This window comes from Pelecanus crispus, chromosome 12 (genome assembly GCF_030463565.1).
Source record: "Pelecanus crispus isolate bPelCri1 chromosome 12, bPelCri1.pri, whole genome shotgun sequence".
Classification (NCBI taxonomy): domain Eukaryota; kingdom Metazoa; phylum Chordata; class Aves; order Pelecaniformes; family Pelecanidae; genus Pelecanus; species Pelecanus crispus.
Window position 1 is genome coordinate 14820378 of NC_134654.1, and position 13624 is coordinate 14834001.

A 13624-nucleotide genomic window follows, 5' to 3' on the forward strand; every position below is an offset into this window, starting at 1 on the left:
GCCAGCCCAACAATGGTCAGAGTTTCTGAGTGTGAGCAGCTCGATGTGTGCCCCCAAGTAAGCCTTTGTTTTGAGAAGAGAGCTGCCTGAAAAGAACTTGCAAGGTTCTGAAGTGGCTCAGGACACACCTCAACCTCTTCTGTCTCCACACAGGCCAGAGGAACAAGGAGGGAAAGAAGGAGGGTCCAGGGAACTCGCAGGACGGCCAGCCTCTCCTCAGTCCCTGGAAGATGATAGAGCAAAACGTCCTGGAAGTAGTTTCCAAACATAGCTAGCCCAGGAAGGTGGTTGGGAGTAGTAAGCATGGATTTACAAAGGAGAAGTCATGCTTAACCAAGCTGGTAGCCTTCTACGGTGAGGTGACTAGCTTAGCTTGGTGGAGCAGGGAAGAGCAGTGGATGTTGTTTACCTTGCCTTTCAGTAAGGCTCAACCAGCCACGGGAACGAAAAACAAAATACGCGTACACCACTTTCTGTCACAGCACGTTTCAAGTAAGATTTTTTTTCTCTTTTTATGGGAGGCATTGTGCTCTTATCTGTTCTCAGAATCTCAGAATCGTTGGGGTTGGGAGGGACCTCCTGGGATCCTTCAGTCCAAGCCAACCGCTCCAGCAGGGTCAACTTGAGCTGGTTGCTTAGCACATAGCCCAGCTGGGTTTTGAGTATCTCCAAGGATGGAGACTCCACAACCTCTCTGGGCAACCTGGTCCGCTGTTTGACCCGCCTCACAGTAAGAAAGTGGTTTCTTGCCTTGAGATGGAATTTCATGTGGTTTAATCTGTGCCCATTGCCTCTTGCGCTGCCGGTTGGTACTACTGAGAAGAGTGTGGCTCCCTCTTCATTGCCTTCCATCAGGTATGGGAAGAATCCCAGCTCTCACAGCCTCCCCTCATACTTCAGACACACCGAGCCCTTAGCCAGTTTTGTGACAAAGCAGGGATCTGCAGGGAAGACCCGTGTGGAGGCCGGAGTAGCCAGCAGCCAGCCCATGCCACCAAGGGATGTGCTGTCCCGGGTGCTCAGGAGCGACTTGGCAGGGGTCAGGGGGGACAGGGACGATCCAGCGTGGTTATGAAAGGCACAGAGGTGGCTGGAACCGCTTCCTGCCCACACGACCTCCCCTCTCTTACACACGTTTGCGCTTCTGCCTCTCTGGCCACCTGCCTTGCTCTCCCAGTCCCTGGACGTTTCCTGGGGATATCCCTTCCCCACGACCGCGGGGCTCTTGCTCTCCCCACCTTGCTCTCCTCTGGGCACGCTTCCCAGTAGTTTTGCAACTTCTAAGGATGCCTCGTGGCTCATGGTGATCAGCACCTGTGAGCAGCGTGCCTGGACGCGCCAGCGTGCAAACAAGATGTGAGAAGAGGAGAGTGGGCTTTGGCCAAGGGGCTCAGAGCTCAGAATGCTGCTGACCCCACCCCCCTACGCAACACCCCACCCCCCCCCACCCCCCGCCAGCCTCGCATATCCCTAAGGCCTGCGAGCCAGGTAGAGGGGACCACTGCCCCCGCTGCCAGCCCAGTTGGGTCTGAATCCAGAGGGAGAGTCTGTGGGAGATGAGAAAGGGGCTGCCTGCTGCGGAGAGGTCAGCTTCTTCATCGGCACCTTAACCTCACCTGGACAGCCTCAGGGAAGAGAAGAAGAGCAGAACTCTTTCTCATCGACAGACGAGCTTGGCGGTTTGGACAGACCAGAAGGATCCCTTTCTGTTTGGTGGCTGCTGAGCCCAGGAGCCCAGCAGAGCTCAGGCTGCCACAGCTCCATGCCCCTAGGCCCAGCCAGCAGCGAGGCTGAGCATGCCTCCCAGGAGGCACACACACCCCTCCACCAATCCATGTGTACAACCCGTAGACACACGGCCGACCACACCGCCCAACAAAGGGCACTGAGAGCCTCATCCAGGTCCCCTTTCTGGCCAGGCAAGCATCCTCAACAGCAAACGATGCCTGAGTGACAGCCATGTTCTCCCATCTTCCCTCTACTTTTGCCACGTTCCTTCCTCCCGGTTCCAGCCTGGACCCTCCCTCCCTCCACCTCTGGTTCCTCCCGCAAAACATCCCATGCTGAGTCTCGTGCTGTCCTGTGATGCTCTTCCCCTGCACTCATCACAGTTTTCCAGTACTTAGAGGCCGCTGCAAAGAGGACGGAGACTCTCTCTTAACAAAGAGACGCATGGAGAGGACAGGGAGCACCTGGGAGGGGTTTCACCTTGATGTAAGAAAGACATTTTCTACAGTGAGGACAACCATTCGCTGCAACGGCCTCCCCAGGGACATGCTAGAGTCCCCATGACCGGAGGTTTTCAAGATGCCATTGGACAGGATGCTAGATAATCCCATGCAGGCTCCCTTTCCCGCAAAAGGTTGGACCGGATGGTCTTTTGAGGTCCCTTCCAATCAGGGCGATTCTATGATTGTATGACTATTTGGGAGAAACCCGTAGTTCTACCAAGGGAGGAACTCTTTTGGGCACTCAGCCGGCTGGGATTGGAGAAGAGGGGAGAACGAAACATGACTCTCTTGCAAAGCTGATGCCCAATGTCTTTAATGAGAAAAATCACAGGAAGATGGAAGAGGCGAGAGCTTAAGCAATGCCTTTTGGAGGCTGAGTAAAGCTCAGAGAAGTGCTGCCGTCCAAAGGAAAACCTCCACGCCAGGGGGTGCTGCTTTTCCTTTTCCCCTTCAAGGCTCTGGCAAGTCATGCATCACCTAGACCCATTGGCACGGAGGAAGGAGGAGGCATCGCATGGGGAGCATAAGGCGAAGCAGAGCAAGGCGGGGAAAGAGAGGGGCTTCCCTGGGAAGAGTCGGAAGGCCAGCGTGGGCCCCTTCCTCCAGGCGGAGCGGTTGGGAGCTCGGCTCCTCTGCAGACCATGGCCGCGCTCTCCGGGCTGGCTCCAGGGCTTTCCTGGCGGCTCCTGGCGCTCGACCGACCACGGGCCGGCAATCCACGGGCTTCAGCATAAGAGATTGCCCCGTCCCAGAGGCCCGCAGAGCCCACGGCCCAGACCGGACCACCCAAAGCCCCCCAGCCCCAGGGAGCCCCCAGAAGCGATGGGCACACTGCCAGCGCTGAGAGAGCTCCCCACGGCAGCTGACGCGGTGGACCCCACGGCTGTGCTCTGAGGGAAGGAGCTGAGGATTGGGCCCGGCAGCGTCACCAGGACTGGCGGGGGCTGGATCGCAACGCTGGAGTCGGCGCACCGGGTGACGCACGGCTCGTTGCAGCTGTTGGCAAGCGGGGTTGGGCCGCAGGCAGCTGGCAGGCACGGGCTGTAGCACGACATGTCTCGCGGAGGGAGGCGACCCTGCAAGACCGGGAGGGAGCAGAGGGCGTTAGCTGTCGAGCCCTTTCAGACCCGCAGCTCGGCTCCTCTGAGAGCGAACAGTTGCGTGGGTAGGGTCAGATCTCCCTGGGAAGTTCCTTTCCGTGCCAGGAGTGGCCAAGGCAGGTCGCTGCACTGTGGATGGGGGAGGAAGCACCTGGTGACCGGTCAGACGGTACTGGACGTCCAGCCTCAGACGTCAGCAGAGGCCCTGCTACAGAAGAGCCCAACTGACTGACTCCCTCTCGGAAGGGAACAAAGCCTTCCCTCTTCCCTCACCAACGCACCTCCCGGAAGAGGGCAGCACAGTGTATTTTCAAGCCTGGACCACGTACCAGAGGGAGCATGCACAGAAGGGAAGCAGTCCCCCTGACAGAAATCCCACCAGCAGGAAGAGAAGGAGTGAGTTCAGACTTACCAAGTTCACCGCGGAGAGCAAGGGAAGAGATGTGGATGGAAGGGCCTGGAGTGGCACAGGCTTTTTATCTGGTGAGCTAGTGCCTGAGGAGACCTGAAACACACCTTCTTTGTGAAGCACGTAAACAAAGAGCAATTTGAGGCTTGCAAAGCACAGCCAGGAGATGAAGAACTTGTCTCTTTCATCTGAAAGGTCTGGCTTGCATTTCCCTATTGGGTGAGAGCACGGTGATGCATTAGACGCTGGCTCCTCAAAGCAACGGTCATCTGAGGTCCCATGCCAGGTCCCAGGAACGGGTTTCAGTAGCTCCAGGCCCTGCATGTGGGTTGTGCCCATCCTTGCTGGGGAACGTGACTACCACTCTCAGCCAGGCCTTCAGCTGTGGAGCCCTCCTGACGAAGGCCACTCACGTGGGTCTCCTGCTGAAGGGCTGAGGCTGACCCTGAGAAACACAAGGCCCCACAGGGCCGTGGAAGGGCTCAGCAATCGGCCAAGCCCCGGCTGGATGCCTGTCCGGCCGAGGGACACGGAAAGGAGGGGACTCAGATCCCCAGAGGTGGTTGGAAGGTGAACGCCAGAGAAGGACCCTCTCTGAGATGGAGAGACGGGCCACTGTGTGAAGGGATGGGGGCACTGGGACCATTCCCAGAGGTGGCCAGGTAGCTCTGTGGTGGCCTCAAAACAAAGGAAAAAAGGGGGAGGGGGGGCGGGGCGGGGGGAGGTCTTGTTCTACGGAAATCAGTCCATTGTCATTCTCAAAATTCTCATTCTCAAAGAGGGCAGGCAGTCAGTGCCAAGGGTGCAAGGTCAAAGTGGCTGAGGAGTGAACTCACAGGCATTTGACTGAGGGTGCTTTTCACTTTTCGCAAGGCTGGTTGCCTTGTGAAAAGTCCTGAGAAGGACACGCCCTCTTGTGGCTGCAGTTCAAAGCAGAAGGCGTCTTGCGGAGCAAGGATGGGCCTGTGCTGTCCGCTTCCTGCCCTCAGGTGTTACCACACGCCTGCTGGGGCAGGTGGATGCATGCGCCCTCTCCCGCTGCCTCAGCTTTGCTCAGGCGCAGCAAATGCCAGGCTCCTCATTGCGGTAGAGGAATGCCTCCCCACCCTTCCCGCACTCAGCAGCGGGGCAGGATGGCAGGCCAAGGAGGAGAGCAGCCCAGCGACGGTACTCACCGCCTGCTGTGGTGGAGCTGTGACGGGCTGTGTCACGCTCCTGTCTGGTGGCAAAGGAGGCTACGTGAGGAGCAGAGTGTCTGTCCTGGCCTCTGCTCCTCTTTGCATGACCTCTCAATTGCCAGAAGGGAGAGCAGAGAGGGAGGAGCAGCAAGGCTGTTCTTCAAGAAGAAGAAGAAGAAGAAGAAGAAGAAGAAGAAGAAGAGGAGGAGGAGGAAGAAGAAGAAGAAGAAGCAGAAGAAGGAGGAGGAGGAGGAGGAGGAGGAGGAGGAGGAGGAGGAGGAGGAGGAGGAGGAGGAGGAGAAGTTCTCTCTTTACCCACCGCGGCCTTTGGCACTTGCTGGTGCACAATAGTAGTTCGAGCGCTAATCCGTTAGTGCACCAGCCGGGAGCAGAGCAGCCATAGGGCAGGTCGTCCCATTTGGGGAGCTTCCCTCGGGGCTGGTTCGTGCTGGCAGCTTCCTCCGCGGAGACTGCTGTGGGCAACCCGTGCCTCTTCTGCGGGGCTGGGCCATGTCTCAAAGGGCCACATCTCGGGTCTTTGGGGGCCGGAAGAGACAGGCAGCCACTTCCCCACCCTTCAGTTGAGAACATGCTGGGGGTCGAGTGCCTCGCAAGTTCCTCACAGAGCCTCATAGCCTTTCAGGAGGGAGCATCACTGGCTGCTTTGTCAGTGCACTTCCAGTTCCACCTGGAAGAGCGGCACGAGGGGCTGCCTCCCACGCTGGCGCCATACTGACTCCTGGGACCTGTTTCGGCCTGTACGGAGGGAGCACGTTTCTGCTGTGAGCTGTGGCACTGGGTCGACCGTCCCGGCAGGATGGCATGACAGCCCCAGAGCACAGCCCTGCTGGAAACAACGGCAGAAGGGAGACAGAGCCCTCAATCCTTTGCAGGACAAGGCAACATCCCCCTTCCAAGACCCTTCCCCAAACGGCACGGCCGCTCGGGTGAGAGCATGGCCCATCTTCCCAAGAAGCACGGGCAGTGGGAGGCTTTTTCCAGGCAGCTCTCAGGGCTGGCGACACGCGCCTGGCCTTTGAGCTGCCCCAGACCTTTCCAGACCGGCACAGTCTCCTCTATGCCTCGTAGGGTAGCAGGGAGCACCACCTGGTGCCACTCAGCGGCTGCAGCCACTGAGTCCGGTGGTCTGTCACAACGGTCCGTCAAAAAAGCAGGCTCCCCAGGTCCTGGACACATAGGGGCGGCAACTTTCCTCAGTTTGGTCTGTGCTCCAGAAACGTCCGGGAGCGGGAACGTCGGGGCACGTCCGTGCTGTCCTTCTCTGGCAGCTGTTTCACCAAGGAGCATGACAGGATCTCAAGGAGTCACCAAGTGGTTGGGCAAGATGCTAACAGCCATGACAACGCTGTACAAAAAGCTGCATTTCTGCAGGAATGCGGACGTGAGGTTGCGCCTAGGGTCCTCTGCACGTCTGAATCCTTGTCCCCCCGGAGCCCCCGATGCTAGCACGTGGATGATTTGCACCGAGGTGGGGCTGAGGTCTCTCATACTGCCTTGGCACTTTTTGGTGACTCACAGGTGACTCCGAGGTGGTCTGCTGGTGCCACCTTGCAATTAAAGGGACCCGAATGTGCCAATCCATCCCTGCCAGGGATGAGCCAGGGAAAACAAGCCAGACCCTCTGGGTCAGTGACCTGAACAAGCCAGCCGGCAATGATGCAAAGATGACTGTTGTTTGGGAAGACTGCGCCGAAGCAGACAGGCCCACTTGGCGATGGCTCACTTTCAGGCACGAGTCAGCAGGCTCCTTCACGGCTCTGCAGGGCCACGTTGAGCCGTTGCTTCTCCTCGGGAGAGCAACGAGTAAAGTCGTGGCAGGCAAGGCAAGGGCTGTGCAGTTCCCAGAGAAAACACTCTGGCCTTTCCTGACTGCAGACAGCAGCTGAACTGCGGGGCTCCCTTTGCACGGCTGGAAAGTGTGTGCGTCTCCGAGGCCTGAGGGGAGCAGAGATCTGCCACCGAGTAGCCTGATCCACTCCAGCAATGGCCTGAGTGGACACACATCCCTGCGCACAACGGGGTTTCTCTGCAGACCGCAGGAGGGCCTTGTATGACCATCGCCTTCCAATCACCCCGCGGGGGTCTGAGTCTCCTCGGTTCTCTGTCCCCTCAGCAGAACAGCCATCCCACAGAGGCTCCCCTGGGCTCTGAGCAACTCCATAGCCTGCAGGCGCTGGTGTTGCTCAGGGTCGGCCTCAGCCAGTCAGAGAGAGACCCTTCTGAGTGGCCTTCAGGTGTGCTCCACAGGCAAAGTCCGATGTAAGTGGTGGCCACGTTCCCCGGGAAGGGCGGGGCGCGCACAACTCCTGCTCATGGCCTGAATCTGCTGCGAGGCTTCACCAGCAACTGGAATGACACCTCAAACGAGTGCTGGTCTGGGGAAGAAACATAATTGCTATCAACAAAATCACTTGAGTGCTACCCGGCATGAAAAGGGAGCCAAGCGTTTCAGGCAAAGGAGGCGTGTCTTTCATCTACCAGCAGAGCTCTGAGGAGCCAAAATTGCTGTTTCTCAACACGCTTCATGTTTGTGCCATTTTTTCAGCTCCCCTGGGGCTCTGGGCCGCAGTATAAAAGTGTGCCCGACTCCCAGCTCCTCTGTCGTGCCTTCCTCTGCTCTGTGAAGTTGGTAAGTCCCAATTCATTTTGCCTCTTGTCTCCTCGCTTGGCAGGACAGTTTTTGTGGAGAGGGCTGCATGCATTTTGCCTCCCTTGTCCTCGGTGAATGGTCTAGGACGAGAAACAGGGCATTGGTTGGTTTCTTTGCCAGACGTCGTTCTTTCCAAGGCTCAGGACGTACGGCCAGCACTCCCTAAGCAATGGCCGGCCACTTCCTCCACCATCCGCAGTTCAGCAATGCTCCTTTTGCGTTCCTGGCATGACGAGGAGCTTCCTTGACTCGTGCCCCATCGCAAATCTCTCTCCGCTGAGCTCCCAGGCGCTGCCTGTCCTCAGAGGAGCCGAGCTGCGGGTCTGAAAGGGCTCGACAGCTAACGCCCTCTGCTCCCTCCCGGGTCTTGCAGGGTCGCCTCCCTCCGCGAGACATGTCGTGCTACAGCCCGTGCCTGCCAGCTGCCTGCGGCCCAACCCCGCTTGCCAACAGCTGCAACGAGCCGTGCGTCACCCCGGTGCGCCGACTCCAGTGTTGCGATCCAGCCCCCGCCAGTCCTGGTGACGCTGCCGGGCCCAATCCTCAGCTCCTTCCCTCAGAGCACAGCCGTGGGGTCCACCGCGTCAGCTGCCGTGGGGAGCTCTCTCAGCGCTGGCAGTGTGGCCCATCGCTTCTGGGGGCTCCCTGGGGCTGGGGGGCTTTGGGTGGTCCGGTCTGGGCCGTGGGCTCTGCGGGCCTCTGGGACGGGGCAATCTCTTATGCTGAAGCCCGTGGATTGCCGGCCCGTGGTCGGTCGAGCGCCAGGAGCCGCCAGGAAAGCCTGGAGCCAGCCCGGAGAGCGCGGCCATGGTCTGCAGAGGAGCCGAGCTCCCAACCGCTCCGCCTGGAGGAAGGGGCCCGCGCTGGCCTTCCGACTCTTCCCAGGGAAGCCCCTCTCTTTCCCCGCCTTGCTCTGCTTCGCCTTATGCTCCCCATGCGATGCCTCCTCCTTCCTTCCGTGCCAATGGGTCTAGGTGATGCATGACTTGCCAGAGCCTTGAAGGGGAAAAGGAAAAGCAGCACCCCTGGCGTGGAGGTTTTCCTTTGGACGGCAGCACTTCTCTGAGCTTTACTCAGCCTCCAAAAGGCATTGCTTAAGCTCTCGCCTCTTCCATCTTCCTGTGATTTTTCTCATTAAAGACATTGGGCATCAGCTTTGCAAGAGAGTCATGTTTCGTTCTCCCCTCTTCTCCAATCCCAGCCGGCTGAGTGCCCAAAAGAGTTCCTCCCTTGGTAGAACTACGGGTTTCTCCGTAGTTCCTGGCCTCGAGAGCGCCTCGTCTTTCGCCCCTGACATCCCGTAGCAATGGTGACAAGGCCGGTTTGGGGTGAGAGCTCTTGCGGAAGGAGCCCCATTACTCATCGGCACGCCTCGACAGGCACAAAACACAGTATGAAGGAAGCCCGAATTTTCTGTTGAATGTCCCTGTGCTGCACTGATTAGAGCAGGGACTCAACACACCGCTGCATTAATGAGAGCCAATGATGGCCCTGGCTACTTTGTTAGGGAAGTCTTTGTTAAGAACCCAGAAAGGGAATCCCAGGAATTTTTTGCATCCACAGCGGGGAGTGCCAGCAGTCTGGGGAAGGAGTGTGGCAGAGCCTTGTTCACATGTCTCCGCACTTACAGGCCCATGGGGTGGGCTGGGGCTGGAGAAACTACTCGGAGTGTCCGGGGTGCAAGTGGTTCTGGGTCCCAGCCCCCAAGGCTGTGCACCGCTCCCCTTTGTCCAGGACAGGAATTAACCGGGCGGAGGAGAAAGAGAGGCTCCCAGGCCCTGCCGTCGGTGTCCATCCCACGGTGCGCAATCCCGTACCCACCTTTCTGTTATCCACCAGGGGCAGCAAGCCTGGCCTCTGCACCATTTCCCCCAGCTCAAGGTGTGACCTTCAAGGCACAGAGAGGTCTGGCTCAGGGGACCAGCGCAGTGGTTTCAACTCTCTGCAGCACTGGAGCTCTGGCAGGTAAAAAGAGGAGTTGTGTGCAGTGGGGCCGGTGCCCCTCGGCTCCCTCTTCATTCCTGACTGTTAGCTGTGCTGGGAGAGAAGCAGCCTGTGATGGGATCCTGGGTGAGCACGAGGGGGAACGGCACAGAGGCGCCACGGCCAAGCGTGAGGCACGTGCTCTGTCCTGGTGGAAACTCCACCAAGTCAAGTGTGAGTGACCCCTGTCCATATGAGCTGGTGGTATCCTTCCAGAATGCGAGGGGAACGTGGCTGGCGACAAATCGATCTCAAAGTCAGGCTCAAGTCCTTTGGAGGCGCTGAGCCACTCCGGGTTCACTCTCCGTGTTCCTTCCCGGAAGGAGCGGGGGGCTCTCTCTGCTGTTCAGTCATTTTCTGATGTGAACGCTGAGACCTATTTCCCAAAGGTCCCCGGAGCTCAGCCCAGCTGTCGGGAGAGTGGAGGCAGCCCCAAAAGGCGAAAGCTGGAGGCTGGCTCCTTCTCTCCCGTGTCAAACCGCGTAAAAAGGTGTAGGAGTCAGGAGCAGGAGCAGGAGCAAGGAGCTGGAGCCGGAGCAGGAACAGGAGCAGGAGCAGCAGGAGCAGTGGCAGCGGCAGCAGTGGCAGGAGCAGCATCAGCATGCTGACGAGGTGGCCGAGTGGTGAAGGCGATGGACTGCTAATCCATTGTGCTCTGCACGCGTGGGTTCGAATCCCATCCTCGTCGGGCCAGCCCAACAATGGTCAGAGTTTCTGAGTGTGAGCAGCTCGATGTGTGCCCCCAAGTAAGCCTTTGTTTTGAGAAGAGAGCTGCCTGAAAAGAACTTGCAAGGTTCTGAAGTGGCTCAGGACACACCTCAACCTCTTCTGTCTCCACACAGGCCAGAGGAACAAGGAGGGAAAGAAGGAGGGTCCAGGGAACTCGCAGGACGGCCAGCCTCTCCTCAGTCCCTGGGAAGATGATAGAGCAAAACGTCCTGGAAGTAGTTTCCAAACATAGCTAGCCCAGGAAGGTGGTTGGGAGTAGTAAGCATGGATTTACAAAGGAGAAGTCATGCTTAACCAAGCTGGTAGCCTTCTACGGTGAGGTGACTAGCTTAGCTTGGTGGAGCAGGGAAGAGCAGTGGATGTTGTTTACCTTGCCTTTCAGTAAGGCTCAACCAGCCACGGGAACGAAAAACAAAATACGCGTACACCACTTTCTGTCACAGCACGTTTCAAGTAAGATTTTTTTTTCTCTTTTTATGGGAGGCATTGTGCTCTTATCTGTTCTCAGAATCTCAGAATCGTTGGGGTTGGGAGGGACCTCCTGGGATCCTTCAGTCCCAAGCCAACCGCTCCAGCAGGGTCAACTTGAGCTGGTTGCTTAGCACATAGCCCAGCTGGGTTTTGAGTATCTCCAAGGATGGAGACTCCACAACCTCTCTGGGCAACCTGGTCCGCTGTTTGACCCGCCTCACAGTAAGAAAGTGGTTTCTTGCCTTGAGATGGAATTTCATGTGGTTTAATCTGTGCCATTGCCTCTTGCGCTGCCGGTTGGTACTACTGAGAAGAGTGTGGCTCCCTCTTCATTGCCTTCCATCAGGTATGGGAAGAATCCCAGCTCTCACAGCCTCCCCTCATACTTCAGACACACCCGAGCCCTTAGCCAGTTTTGTGACAAAGCAGGGATCTGCAGGGAAGACCCGTGTGGAGCCGGAGTAGCCAGCAGCCAGCCCATGCCACCAAGGGATGTGCTGTCCCGGGTGCTCAGGAGCGACTTGGCAGGGGTCAGGGGGGACAGGGACGATCCAGCGTGGTATGAAAGGCACAGAGGTGGCTGGAAACCGCTTCCTGCCCACACGACCTCCCCTCTCTTACACACGTTTGCGCTTCTGCCTCTCTGGCCACCTGCCTTGCTCTCCCAGTCCCTGGACGTTTCCTGGGGATATCCCTTCCCCACGACCGCGGGGCTCTTGCTCTCCCCACCTTGCTCTCCTCTGGGCACGCTTCCCAGTAGTTTTGCAACTTCTAAGGATGCCTCGTGGCTCATGGTGATCAGCACCTGTGAGCAGCGTGCCTGGACGCGCCAGCGTGCAAACAAGATGTGAGAAGAGGAGAGTGGGCTTTGGCCAAGGGGCTCAGAGCTCAGAATGCTGCTGACCCCACCCCCCTACGCAACACCCCCACCCCCCCCCACCCCCCGCCAGCCTCGCATATCCCTAAGGCCTGCGAGCCAGGTAGAGGGGACCACTGCCCCCGCTGCCAGCCCAGTTGGGTCTGAATCCAGAGGGAGAGTCTGTGGGAGATGAGAAAGGGGCTGCCTGCTGCGGAGAGGTCAGCTTCTTCATCGGCACCTTAACCTCACCTGGACAGCCTCAGGGAAGAGAAGAAGAGCAGAACTCTTTCTCATCGACAGACGAGCTTGGCGGTTTGGACAGACCAGAAGGATCCCTTTCTGTTTGGTGGCTGCTGAGCCCAGGAGCCCAGCAGAGCTCAGGCTGCCACAGCTCCATGCCCCTAGGCCCAGCCAGCAGCGAGGCTGAGCATGCCTCCCAGGAGGCACACACACCCCTCCACCAATCCATGTGTACAACCGTAGACACACGGCCGACCACACCGCCCAACAAAGGGCACTGAGAGCCTCATCCAGGTCCCCTTTCTGGCCAGGCAAGCATCCTCAACAGCAAACGATGCCTGAGTGACAGCCATGTTCTCCCATCTTCCCTCTACTTTTGCCACGTTCCTTCCTCCCGGTTCCAGCCTGGACCCTCCCTCCCTCCACCTCTGGTTCCTCCCGCAAAACATCCCATGCTGAGTCTCGTGCTGTCCTGTGATGCTCTTCCCCTGCACTCATCACAGTTTTCCAGTACTTAGAGGCCGCTGCAAAGAGGACGGAGACTCTCTCTTAACAAAGAGACGCATGGAGAGGACAGGGAGCACCTGGGAGGGGGTTTCACCTTGATGTAAGAAAGACATTTTCTACAGTGAGGACAACCATTCGCTGCAACGGCCTCCCCAGGGACATGCTAGAGTCCCCATGACCGGAGGTTTTCAAGATGCCATTGGACAGGATGCTAGATAATCCCATGCAGGCTCCCTTTCCCGCAAAAGGTTGGACCGGATGGTCTTTTGAGGTCCCTTCCAATCAGGGCGATTCTATGATTGTATGACTATTTGGGAGAAACCCGTAGTTCTACCAAGGGAGGAACTCTTTTGGGCACTCAGCCGGCTGGGATTGGAGAAGAGGGGAGAACGAAACATGACTCTCTTGCAAAGCTGATGCCCAATGTCTTTAATGAGAAAAATCACAGGAAGATGGAAGAGGCGAGAGCTTAAGCAATGCCCTTTTGGAGGCTGAGTAAAGCTCAGAGAAGTGCTGCCGTCCAAAGGAAAACCTCCACGCCAGGGGTGCTGCTTTTCCTTTTCCCCTTCAAGGCTCTGGCAAGTCATGCATCACCTAGACCCATTGGCACGGAGGAAGGAGGAGGCATCGCATGGGGAGCATAAGGCGAAGCAGAGCAAGGCGGGGAAAGAGAGGGGCTTCCCTGGGAAGAGTCGGAAGGCCAGCGTGGGCCCCTTCCTCCAGGCGGAGCGGTTGGGAGCTCGGCTCCTCTGCAGACCATGGCCGCGCTCTCCGGGCTGGCTCCAGGGCTTTCCTGGCGGCTCCTGGCGCTCGACCGACCACGGGCCGGCAATCCACGGGCTTCAGCATAAGAGATTGCCCCGTCCCAGAGGCCCGCAGAGCCCACGGCCCAGACCGGACCACCCAAAGCCCCCCAGCCCCAGGGAGCCCCCAGAAGCGATGGGCACACTGCCAGCGCTGAGAGAGCTCCCCACGGCAGCTGACGCGGTGGACCCCACGGCTGTGCTCTGAGGGAAGGAGCTGAGGATTGGGCCCGGCAGCGTCACCAGGACTGGCGGGGGCTGGATCGCAACGCTGGAGTCGGCGCACCGGGTGACGCACGGCTCGTTGCAGCTGTTGGCAAGCGGGGTTGGGCCGCAGGCAGCTGGCAGGCACGGGCTGTAGCACGACATGTCTCGCGGAGGGAGGCGACCCTGCAAGACCGGGAGGGAGCAGAGGGCGTTAGCTGTCGAGCCCTTTCAGACCC

The 13624-nt window shown here is 58.5% G+C and overlaps 1 non-coding gene across 1 annotated transcript; it reads left to right on the forward strand.

The window, feature by feature from the left end:
• Window positions 1-10178: 10178 nt before the first annotated feature.
• On the forward strand, window positions 10179-10260 carry TRNAS-GCU (transfer RNA serine (anticodon GCU)). The gene has a single exon. It is a non-coding gene; the product is annotated as a tRNA-Ser (tRNA).
• The last annotated feature ends 3364 nt before the right edge of the window (window positions 10261-13624 follow it).